The sequence below is a fragment of the Bidens hawaiensis genome, unplaced genomic scaffold (assembly GCF_021521415.1).
Source record: "Bidens hawaiensis isolate Kalapana, Puna unplaced genomic scaffold, B.hawaiensis_p1.1 tig00009618_1, whole genome shotgun sequence".
NCBI classification, from domain to species: domain Eukaryota; kingdom Viridiplantae; phylum Streptophyta; class Magnoliopsida; order Asterales; family Asteraceae; genus Bidens; species Bidens hawaiensis.
In genome coordinates, this window is record NW_027491719.1 from 573,783 (window position 1) to 586,034 (window position 12,252).

Genomic DNA, 12,252 nt, shown 5'->3' on the forward strand with positions numbered 1-12,252 from the left:
GTTGCTTGTATGATAAGTAACCGAAAAAGAAGAGAGGAATTGGAGAAAATGAGGAAATGAAGTGGTTATGTATGTATGAGAAGTTTAAAATATTTTGATGGATTTGTAAATGAAAAGTGTGGATATGATATTATGATCATTGAGAAAGTAGACCAAGTGACATGAAGTGTTTGCAAGCATATATTAAGTAGAGTGTTTTTAAGAGGATGTGGTTTAAAACATAAAAAAAGATATTTTGAGTACATAAGTAGAGAGAGATTTTATGAGAAAGTGATTATGATCATAAGGTATTAAGTAGATATTAAGTTGAGTGTTTTTAAGAGGATGGGGCTAGGTTGAGAAAGTGATTATGACCATAAAAAGGTATTTTCGGTGGTTTAGAGCTTGTGTTGTTTAAGAGAGAAGGAGGACGGGCGACGAAAATGGCATGCGTGACAACTAAAAAGACAAAAGAAAAGTCACACTCTATTGCGATTTAGCTTTTCGTAAGTTTTTCAGAAAGTCGCCCCCCTATTGTGACTTTCATGAAGGTCAGTTTATCGCACCCCCTATGACTTACCTATTTTTATAACAAATTAACAAAACCATAAGTTATATTATAAGTGAGAAGTGAGAATTTATAATCCATGCTCTTCACTCCTTCCTTCTCTCTTTTGCATTTTAATTCCAAAAAAACAAGGAAAAAGTAACTTTAATTTTATAACATATGGAGATAAGCATCTTTTACTATATTAAGTCTTATGTCACAAGATTTCCTAACAAACAAAGTCTCAAAATATATTTAAGTACAAAATGTTACTGTAATGTATTATTGAATGGACCAATACATTTCTTAGAACAAATAGAGAAATTAGAACAAACTAATTTGGCAAATTTTAAAATGATGATAAGAGGGGGCCATATGTTGTAGAAATAGGGAATTAGGGAGCTAAAACACAAAGTGTGAGAGCCCATCTCCATGTGATTTGCCTGCTTTCTTTTGTCACAAAAATTGTATGTTACCACACATGAAGTTTTTGGATTGTTAAAAGTTACTTGGACATTATCAACATGTGTTAGAATATGTTTTGTTTATTATCAATAGTTTGTAATAAAAATTTGATCAAAGGTTAGCTTGTTTTGTATTTTGGGTCAATAATCTTACTTTGTCTACTAACCACCAACAATACAATCCCTAATAACTAATCATATTTCCTTGTAGTGGGCGCTTCGAAGGGGTGAAAGAGCCTCAATGCGCCTCAAACACCGCCCCCAAGGGCTCTTTGAGGGGCTTTTTTGGTTGGGGCTCTACAATTTGTAGATAGCGGCCTCCATTAATTCATTGAACCAATCATTTATGTTAACAAACTTCAACTAATCACACATTTATCTTATTTATATTTAATTTAGATTACAATAGCTAAGTAATAATTAGAGATGCTTCATTCACTACATCATTTTCGACAAAAAGCCCCAATGATAACATGACGACACATGACACAAAATGCCCCATGAAGCTCCATCCACTACAGATGGTCTAATACTCATCTATAAGCTCACATACACATGTACGTATAGTCATCAATAATCCCTACTTGTCTAGTAATCACCAACAATACCATCCCTAAAATGTCGATAGGATACTTTTCATACCGATGTGTTACATCAAATTTGTCCAAGACCTATCTTTATTTTTAATGATACGATCATCAATTCATTTTCAAATAACAAATTCACATTTGTCGAGTTCCTTATTGTTTCTATATGTGTTGTTATTTATTTCTAGAATAACGATAGTTCGACACGTCCACACCTTTTAAGATCATTACAAGTAACTTATAGCTTATTAATACAATTACTGAATCACAGTTCTTAACTATAATCGGAAAAAAAACTAAGTTACTAATACTATATTGCCGTTGTAGCAACGTGTTATTTCTTACTTTTATTACGAAAACTTCTCTTTTAACGTTATATTAACAATTTACGATACTACATTCACTCCTTTTAAATAACTTCTCTTTTAACGTTATATTAACAATTTACGATACTACATTCACTCCTTTTAAATTTGTCGTGGACACTACTATGTTCGTTTGTCATGGATGATGTGACATTTCATTTATTTTTCACCTTCTAATAAGTACAAAAGTATTGATCTTAAGTAAGTAGTGACTAAAAAGATATATACGACTTTGTGCTAATCTCACATTTTTACTCATACATATAAAATTAATGAGCTCATATAACATTCTCTTATATAACATAGTATCACACACTAATTGTATGTATAGAGTTGCACAAAAAACTCGAACTCGGAACCAATTTTTTTTATACTCGGGTTTTTAATACTCGAACCCGTACATGACCCTTCCCGTAGGGTATGCATTTTAATACCAAAACCCGTACCCGAACCAGACTCGATTTGTACTCGGTAATACCCGAAAACCCGAACCGGTTCCATACCCGGAACCATGTTTTTCCAATACCCGAAACCGAGTTTTTCAAATACCCTATCTATACCCGAAATTACCCGAAAAGTAACTGGAAAATACCCGAAAAAACCCCTAAAAAGTGCAACCCCTAAAAAATTTTCAATCTAAACCCGAAAAAACCACAATTATGGTTTTTTCAATACCCGAAAATATGGTATTCAAATACCCGGTTCTATACCCGACCCGAACCCGATACATAGGGTATGGTTTTTAGAGGCAATACCCGGACCCGAACCCGACCTGGGTATTGCTAATATCCGATTTTCCAATACCCGATTATACCCGAACCTGATTCTATACCCGAACCTGGGTTTTTCTAATACCCGATTTATGCACCTCTATTTATGTATAGTACTTTTTTAAAATGTGTATAACTAAACATGTAGCATAAAAGATTTTGGATCCAAGCTCAACAGTAACAATTCTAATAAAACAAATAAAAGTTAATTTGACTTTTATTACTTCTAAAAACTATATATGTAGACATAAAAATTAGTGGGTCGACTTAGGTGGACCGAATTTAAAATTTATGTGATATTTAAACATCAAATTTTGTGTTAAAAGTTTGTCCAAAAGTTTATGGTTGGTTACAACATGTGGTCAGTAATCATTGGACATCTTGTCACTAAACATTTGTCTATAGTTATATCTTATAAAATATATTGCTTTCATAACATGTACATTATATTTTGTTACATGTTGAAGGTACACTAGATGAATGCTATACATAAATAATACATAAGAGTTCATTAGCTACTAATACAAGAAGTAGTATATATAATATACACTAAACATATCAAGTATCTACTTTTTATGCTCGGGTATTCCTAAAGCTACAAAGATACATTTTCGTCTACATATGATAAACCATATGCGAATCTGATTCAAATATCTACTTTTTACCGTACAAACACTTTAGATTCAAATATTTACTTTTTATACACACTTATATTTAAATAACGTTTTTTTCAGCTCATAACAAACGATACACTTGTCACTTGTGTAATTTATTGTTTGTATACTATTATCGAGTAAAAATGGTATGCAACTAAAAGCGTAAATACGACTGTAAGCTTGTGATTTTACTACATATAATTTTAGTTTTCTTGCGTCTGATGAGATTGTAGCTACTTAGTCGTGTTTAACGGGTCATAATTCTCATAAATAGTGATGCTATAACTGATGGTCGGGTATTTTGTATATATATTAGTGTATTAATTATGTAGTTTTTTTGAGTATATTGTTAGAACTTTGGTACTTCATACGTGCTTTTGTATTTCGGGTAATTGATCGTTAAAGATGCTAAATGCGAGACCTGTACGAGCATGGAATGATATCTCGGGAAGACCGAAGCATGATTTGATGTCTTGGGAAGTGTTACAAGGAGTAGGGAAGAGTATGGATGAGAAATCATAAGCCAATGCTAAAACTGAACAAGATGGGTTGACACCACCGTGGTGTTGGCAGACCAAACTCATACACTTCCCCGGGGCATGGTGACTAATGTAATGGTTCAGGTGGAGGAATTTCTCTACCCAGTTGACTTTCTTGTACTTGACTATGCTAAACGTGGGAATAATACACAACCACAAGTCATATTGGGGAGGCCATTCCTCGCCACAACACATTCGGTAATTGATTGTGCTAAGGGGGTTTTGGGAATCAAGTGTGGAGACCATGATAAACGGTTATTATTGTTTGAAAATTCTACTAACCCTCTTGTTGACAAGTGTGTATCCTTGGACAAGGATCGTAGAAAAGAGGAATGTTTTGTGATTGACAGGATAGATAAGAAGTGATTTGAGAAACTATAGAGTGAGAATGTGGAAGAGAAAGGTAACCGACCAAGGAAGAAGAAGGTTAGACATCCACCCAACCAAAATGATCGAGAGTGGAGATTGAGGATGTTCGGGCCAGATCATGGCCTATCGGAAGACTGGCAACAAATGATTGAAGAAAAGCGTGCTTATAATGAGAAGGTTGCGCGGGAGCGGGCCAAACGCCCACCTTGAATGCCATAAAAGTTTCAAAAGGGTGGTAATTGTACATTTTGTATATTTTTAGTTTAAATTTTGAATTTTTTTTATATTACTAATTGTATTTCAAGCGTACTATCATAGCAAAAGCAAAGTATGGGGATACCGCACCACGAGAAAAGTTGGAATTTTGATGCGTCCGTTTAGCTACCCAGAGTTCTTTCATGTTGTTTTTGCTTTGGTTAATCCAGGTACGTGTATATTTTGTTGTAACCGAACTTTGTGGGTGTTGTTCACTATAAACCCTCACGAGACCCCACTCGTCCTCCCGGGCTACCGGGGGGTTTACAGGGCTTGTTGCATACGCTAATGCAATCGTGATTCCTACGAAAGTGAGTTAGGTCTTTTAACGTTTTTAACTAATTTAACAGAATTTATTATGAAACGAATTAATTTGGCTCGGTAATTGTTTTAATAAAATCAACAATTATTCATTTTCGAAACTCTTAAAATACCTATGTCTTACACTTGTGAGAAGCTTGCTTCTACACATCTCGAGATTTTGCAAGTTTGATTGTAAGTTTGGTAATTGAATGAGATGAGAGTATACGAGTGTTACGAGAGTTCACGAGCCGACTGGTCCTTCTCCTATTACGTTGATATCAGGTGATTTCAGTTTCATAATTTAATTTTGTTTCTATTATTTTAAACGTTAAAAGTGTAATTGTATAATTGTTAGTAGAACCGCCACACATGAGCCCCAAAATTTTAAAATTGCTTAATAGTCAAAAAGTCAATTTCGACCCCGTCCCTCAAATGTTCATTAATTGTTTTATCATTTTTAACTTTGAGGACAATGTTAAGTGTTCTTACATTGAGGACAATGTAAACCTCAAATGTGGGGATGGGGGAAATTTGAAAATTTTTAGCCCGATAGTACCTCGAAGAGTGTTCAGAAACCAAAGTTGTTAACTGTTATTTATTGTCATTATTGCCAAGTTATAGGTTTCTGGTCATGGTTGGTTTTTCAGCTTCTCGATAGTCTTAATCACAAATATTTTCAAAAAAGAGAAGTTGAAAATGGGGTCGTTTAGGCGGGGATAACGAGTCAAGGGGACGGGTATACATGTTTCATATCGGCAGCCCATTATTCCAGACATATTGTGAGATGCCCCCTATACTTAATACACATATTATATAATAGATATAAAACATGTCTTACACCATTGATTGAGGGAAACCGGTATGTTTTACAGAGTTAGAACTTGCTTGTCACATGCTTATCGAGATCTTAATACCACCACCTGTATGGAGATTAGGACTTTAGAAAACCTTTACATACACTTTTCCTCCACTTAATAAATTTCCTTACCCGACATTATCCCCCTAGGAGCCCGTTTGGACCTCATTCCTGTTTATTTGCTAAACCAGACATTACACACCATTTCAGCCTTGGCTTTTATTATATTTTAACCCTGTGTGATGAAATCCAGTTCGTTAAGGAGTTGTATATAGTCAGTTGTTGAGCATAGTACACAATGTACGTATGTCTCGGTTTAGTTGTAAATATGTGTTTGTCAGAGTTTTATAATTATTTGCTTCAGTGTATTATCTATTGGTAAAAAAAAGTGAAAAAAAAGATGTATGTTTATATTCAGTTATGTATTCTGTAGTTCATTGAAGTTCGTTTATATAAAAAAAATCAACAAAAAGTCAAAAAGAAAGTCAGTTCTTATTCAGTTATGTAATTAGCAGTATGTTTATCTTTGATTAATTGTTTGTGTATTTGTAAACTGGGTTTCATTCACCTTAGTCATTAAATATGCCTATTCCGCACCCAACCTAAGCCTCAACAAAACCCTAGTCTGAGTCTTTATGCAACCGGTGGGTAATGGGTGGAGATAAGACTGACCTGCAAGCTTATTAAGTTGTAACTCATATTTGGTATTTGAGGGCAGAGACATATACTGGCACATCTTTTGCTAGTCCAGATATTAAACCGAGAGGAGTGTTGATAATGTGAGGGGTATGACATGTATGCCTTAACCGGATACAAAGTGCACTCGTCTGGGCGGCTCTATTGTTTTTATAATATCATTTAACCTTATTTGTGGGATGTCAATCTAGAAAGTGTCAGTCTGGGAAACTGTGTATGACTTTAAACCTTACTATTATTAATGACGATAATTTACATACCTATGATGGAGGTCGATGTTTACTTTAGAGTTTTGCTTGAGGGCAAGCAAAAGATAAGTGTGGGGATGTGATGGTTGGGTATTTTGTATATATATTAGTGTATTAATTATGTAGTTTTATTGAGTATATTGTTAGAACTTTGGTACTTCATACGTGCTTTTGTATTTCAGGTAATTGATCGTTAAAGATGCTAAATACGAGACCTGTACGAGCATGGAATGATATCTCGGGAAGACCGAAGCATGATTTGATGTCTTGGGAAGTGTTACAAGGATTCGGGAAGAGTATGGATGAGAAATCATAAGCCAATGCTAAAACTGAACAAGATGGGTTGACAAAATGCGACCTTGAAGTAAAACGAGCATATCCTGAGCTAGAAAATGAGTTACGGGAGCCATAATATATGAATTTTGGGTTTCTCGACGAGAGGAATCCAAATATGAGGTTTTCTTAGGTCGTAGTACGCGATGAGATGGTGATATAGCAATCGCGTACCGCGACGGGTGTGCAGACGGGAAAAATAGGTTATATCTCATTCTTCATCAAACAATAACCCTAACTCCGTTTTTACGAACCATAGGCGATTCCAGCAGCTCGAAGAGGCGATTTCCACCATTATAGCTTGTGCCAAGACCTTCCGCATGATCCATATCATTCGTATCGAATATTTGATGATGTCACGGCTCGGCTAATCTCCTATAATCGCACCCGGGATGTATAGTTTGTAACCTTTTACAGTTTTTCTCATGTGATTAAGAATACTTATGTTTTGTTATTGATGATTAATATATGATTATTGATGTTTGGTATTTCTGAGTGTTCGGTCGGTTTAGGTTTACGTTGGTCTGAACGATCTGTTACCAGTTGCTAGATAATTAATCATATAACTGTTTGGTTAGATTGAATACGATAAAACATATAATTACCCTTAACTGAGTCACACTGGCAAGGACTGTTTGATAACCAGTGTCGTGTGTAAAGTAATTGTTGATGTATAAGGTTTTGTCTGATTGATCAGTTTTCAATTAATAGTTAATCGTTTAGGTTGCATGAGATACTGTTGGTTGCTTACTTGAATTCCCGGGTGTGATTTGCTTTGTTAACTGTTTACAACTCGTTTATTTGTTTGTTGCTTAGTTCTCTACTTTCACTAAATTTGCTTGTGTGATCAGCACTAAAAACCAGTTACTTTATAATAGTAAATCTGTTACACGAATTCATTGACCACATACTCCTTGTGATACGATACCCTACTTGCTCTAACTATGTAGAATAATTAGGTTTTTGATTAACTCAAACGACGGTCATCAATAACCCCAATATATATATATATATGAATGTAATTTTTATACAACTTAGTTTTGCTATCTAAAAGAGCTAATAAAGTAGTTTGTTGTTCGTTTGTCTTTTATTTCGTTATGACCACTACGCTTTAATGAATGAAAAATAAATGTAGCCGTTTAAAACATAATGTTGATTAACAAAATAAATTAATTTTATTAATTAAATATTTAACAATATAAAATATAAAAATATTAGATTTGCATCAATATAAAAAGTTCGTGAATAAAATATATGTTATATTTTCAAACAAAATGATACCTAGTGGGTCATGTTTAAGTGGACTCAATGAGTCACCGCCCACTATTGTCTCGGACAATATTTATCTATAATATATATAAACGAAGACATACAAATTTTACGTGTCGTGATGTGGTTGCTTCCTTTTTTTTTGGAGTCATCAGATTTGTTTGATTTTTAAATAGAGGCTTCTCATGCATTTGATCCGAATTCATGGGTATGGGTCTTACCAAACCCAGATATTCCTTAAACGGGTTATAACATCTCATTAAATTAAAAATTATTCTCACCAAATTATTGATATAAAAATCCTATAAAATAGGATATAATAAAAATTAGTATCTTATTTATTTTAATATATATATATATATATTATTTAAATTAAAATAACCCAATTTGATAGTAAAAAAATAAACGGGTATTGGGTCTCATCAAACCATAAGTATATTATTAACTTTCATAAATATTATTTATAATTAAAAAACCATTTTTATAGTAAATAAAATAAACGGGTCATGGGTCTCATCAAAACCATATAGCTTTTAAACCGGATTATAACATCTCATTTATTTGTGAAACAATTTATCATCAAACCATAAGTATATTATTAACTTTTATACAATAAAAAAAATATAAATTCAAAAAATAAATAAATATTAGAACAAAAAATATAAAACAACTACCGTTATAAAAGGGATAAAAACTAGTTTGTCAATATACTTCAATACACGGCTCATATTACATAAAAGTTTGTTACATTTAATTATTGTGTAATAATAAGATAAGGTAACTGAATTTTTTTAAGCAGTTAAATTTTTTTTCTAACCATACACACTTAAAATTCAATATTATATTATTTTTCACATGTTTTGTAAATATTTAAGTTAAATATAAATTAAATAATAGGAAACTTATTACTATTTTGGGTTTGGGCTAAATAACTAATTTCAAATAACCAATATTTATTATTAGATTTATAAAGAAAAGATGGAATATAATAATTGTTTAACGCACAAGAATACAAGAATACTTATATTTCATGAAATCGATCCATGAAATCACGTCACAAGATCTCGAAATCGTCAATATATATCCAATTAATCATTGGTTAACCGAAATAAACGGTTTTGGATCTTTAATCGATCAATTTTTTTACCTTTCTTCATGAAAACCGTTTTTAGCGTTTTTGTTTTTTTGGCTGAGCGTTTTAGGTTTCGGCTTAGCGTTTTAGTATTTTTGCCTTTAAGAGTCTGGCGTACCTATCATACGTTAATGCATTATTGTACAGTATCTCGACCCTAGATTTATATCTGGTATTCAATTTGAACCATATCCGAATTTGGCGAAACCGAAAACTGAATACCAAATTACCCAATCCGAAACAACATTTTAATCTAAGCTATATAAATTTTAATAAATAATTTGATTTGGTATAAAAAAAGTTTTAATTATATAAAAAAATATGTAAAAACTAGTATGTGGGATTTGCAAGGATTTGTACGAGTGTTTTTAGTGTAACCGAAAGATTGATTCTTTTGATTATTTATTAAAATCTAATGTGATAGCTGATTATATAAGTTTGTTGATGGTTTTAACCCAAAAACGTGTATGGTTAATATTTTCTATTTAATATAAATTCTCTTTCAAAGTTCTAAAAGAAAATTATCGAGATTGCAAGATATAAAATTAGTTTTAGCATCCACTTTAAGTATCATGCCGTCGATAATTTAATAAGTCAAACTCTAAGAAAATGACGACCTTGGATACTTCTATTAGTGAGAACTTTGGTCTATTTAAAGGAAAATCAACAACCTCCCCCCCCCCCCCCCCCACCTTAATACCAACACACGTACCCATGCCCACAACCCACCATGAGGATTGGGCCATGTAGTCACGTTGTCAGATTCCAAACTTTTTCCGAGTTAGAATCTGAATCGCAACAAGTATAAAAATCGGTCATAAGCTGACATACACACCTTTTGACAGCTAGACCGTATGTAATGGGAGCTTTGGAGCGTGAAAGCGTCCCGTAGAGCCTGAAACACCGCCCCCCTGAGCGTTTTGGGCTTTCTAAAATGTCTCTGGTGTTTTGTGCAAAGTGCCATATTAGAGAAGAAAGTGGGTCTACGCGTTTTTCAGCCAATGAAGTAGAAGGTGATGACGCTACACATTCGAGGTGGGCAAATAAACCGATTAACCGAACCGACACGAAAATCAAACCGAACCAGTTTAAAACCGATTATGTAGAAATCGGTTTGGAACCGATTTGTAATTTTCTTCACCAAAACCGGTTCCAAACCAGTTAACCAAACCGATACCGGCCAAAACCGGGCGAAAATAGTCAAAACCCAAACCGAAACCGATAAAAACCTGAACTGAAACCGATCGTAACATGGAAAGAAACCGGTTTCAACCCAAACCAAAACCGATAATAAACCGATTTTGACTTTTATTGACCAAACCAAACCGATTTCAACCCAAACTGGTTTTGAGTTTTAAACCGGTTTGTACACCCCTACTACACATTACACATGTTAAGTCATTAACTCATAAATAGAATGATATAGATACAATAGAAAGGTAAGTTTTTGATGATAGAATAATAATCTTCTAAACAAGAATAACCATTAAAACATAAGTTGACCAATATATGAGTTAATGAAACAACATATGCATGTGGACCATACTAATCTTTTTCTCATAATAACTCCTTCATGCAACACCAATGGTTGTCATTTGTCCAACTTGCATATATCATCATAATAACTACTTTATCATCTTTATCTATAAGTTTCATTACCAATATTATTATTATTGTTACAACATTTATAAAATGTATGCTAATACTAATACTTCATCTTTTGAACCCAATCTTACCATCCAAACCCGAAACAACATTCGCGACGTCTCGTTCTCGTCGTACTTGAACAAAGCCGACGAAAACATGGTTCGAAAAACGACGAAAACGACGAGGAAATTGGCGTTTTCGGGGCCGAAAAATATTTTAAAGGCGAAATCGAAGATGGGTGTAACAAGAATGAGCTAAGGTTCATTAATAGTACTAATAGTATCAATACTATTAATATTATTAATAAAATAAAGAATATGCAACAAGAAGATGTGAAAGTTGATGAATTTGATCAAAAAAACATGCAAAACATGCACGCGCCAAGTGTTCGATCAAATGTCAATTGTGATAGTCGCATTTCGTTGCTCCCGCGAAACGAGAGTATAGCTGGAACGTTTCTGGGTAGATTTGGGTGTGATTGTATGAACAAGAAATCGACTCGAATCGATGAGAAAATGCTCGTTTACTCGAAAGGGGGTCGAAGTAATATAGGCACACCAAGTGTTCGATCAAATGTTAGTGGCAATACCCAGATGAAGACCGAGCAGTTGTCGAGTAAAGTAGTCGAGACGAAGACGAGAAATGACTACTTTAGCTTCCCAGTATTGAATTCGAATGATAGGAATTCGAGTTTGAGTTCGAATTCCAATTCGAATTCAAAATTTGGGAATTTGGCGGGTAAAGTTGAAGTTGATGGAATGTACAACTCGTCGAGCAGAATGTACAACAGCGATGCGGATAGTGATTCGAGTTCGGATTTGTTTGAGATCGAGAGTTTTTCGCCGGTTGGGGATGGCTCGGTTTTTGGTCATGGGAAGGCGGAGTCAAATTGTTACGCGCCTAGTGAGGTTAGCATCGAATGGAGCGTGGTGACTGCGAGTGCCGCGGATTACGAGGAGGTACGAGCGGGTGGCGGTGGTCGGCGAAATTTCGGAAGGAATGGTCGGGTTAAAGATAATAAAGACGAGCAGAAGAAACGTTCGGGTATTCTGTCGGGTTGTACTAGTCATAAAGCGGTGAGAGTTGCTGGAGATGAGTATAAGGTTTGGATTTAGGAGTAGATTATTAGCTGTTAAAAAAATGAATAAGCGGTAACGTTTGTTTATAGTTATTTTACATAATATTGTGTATCATTCGTTTTCGTTGTGAATTTAATAATAATATTTAGGGTTTTTAA

At 33.9% G+C, this 12,252-nt stretch overlaps 1 pseudogene; it reads left to right on the forward strand.

Annotated features, from left to right (window-relative positions):
* The first annotated feature begins 11,060 nt into the window (after positions 1-11,060).
* Positions 11,061-12,252, forward strand: LOC143533067 (protein PHYTOCHROME KINASE SUBSTRATE 1-like; annotated as a pseudogene).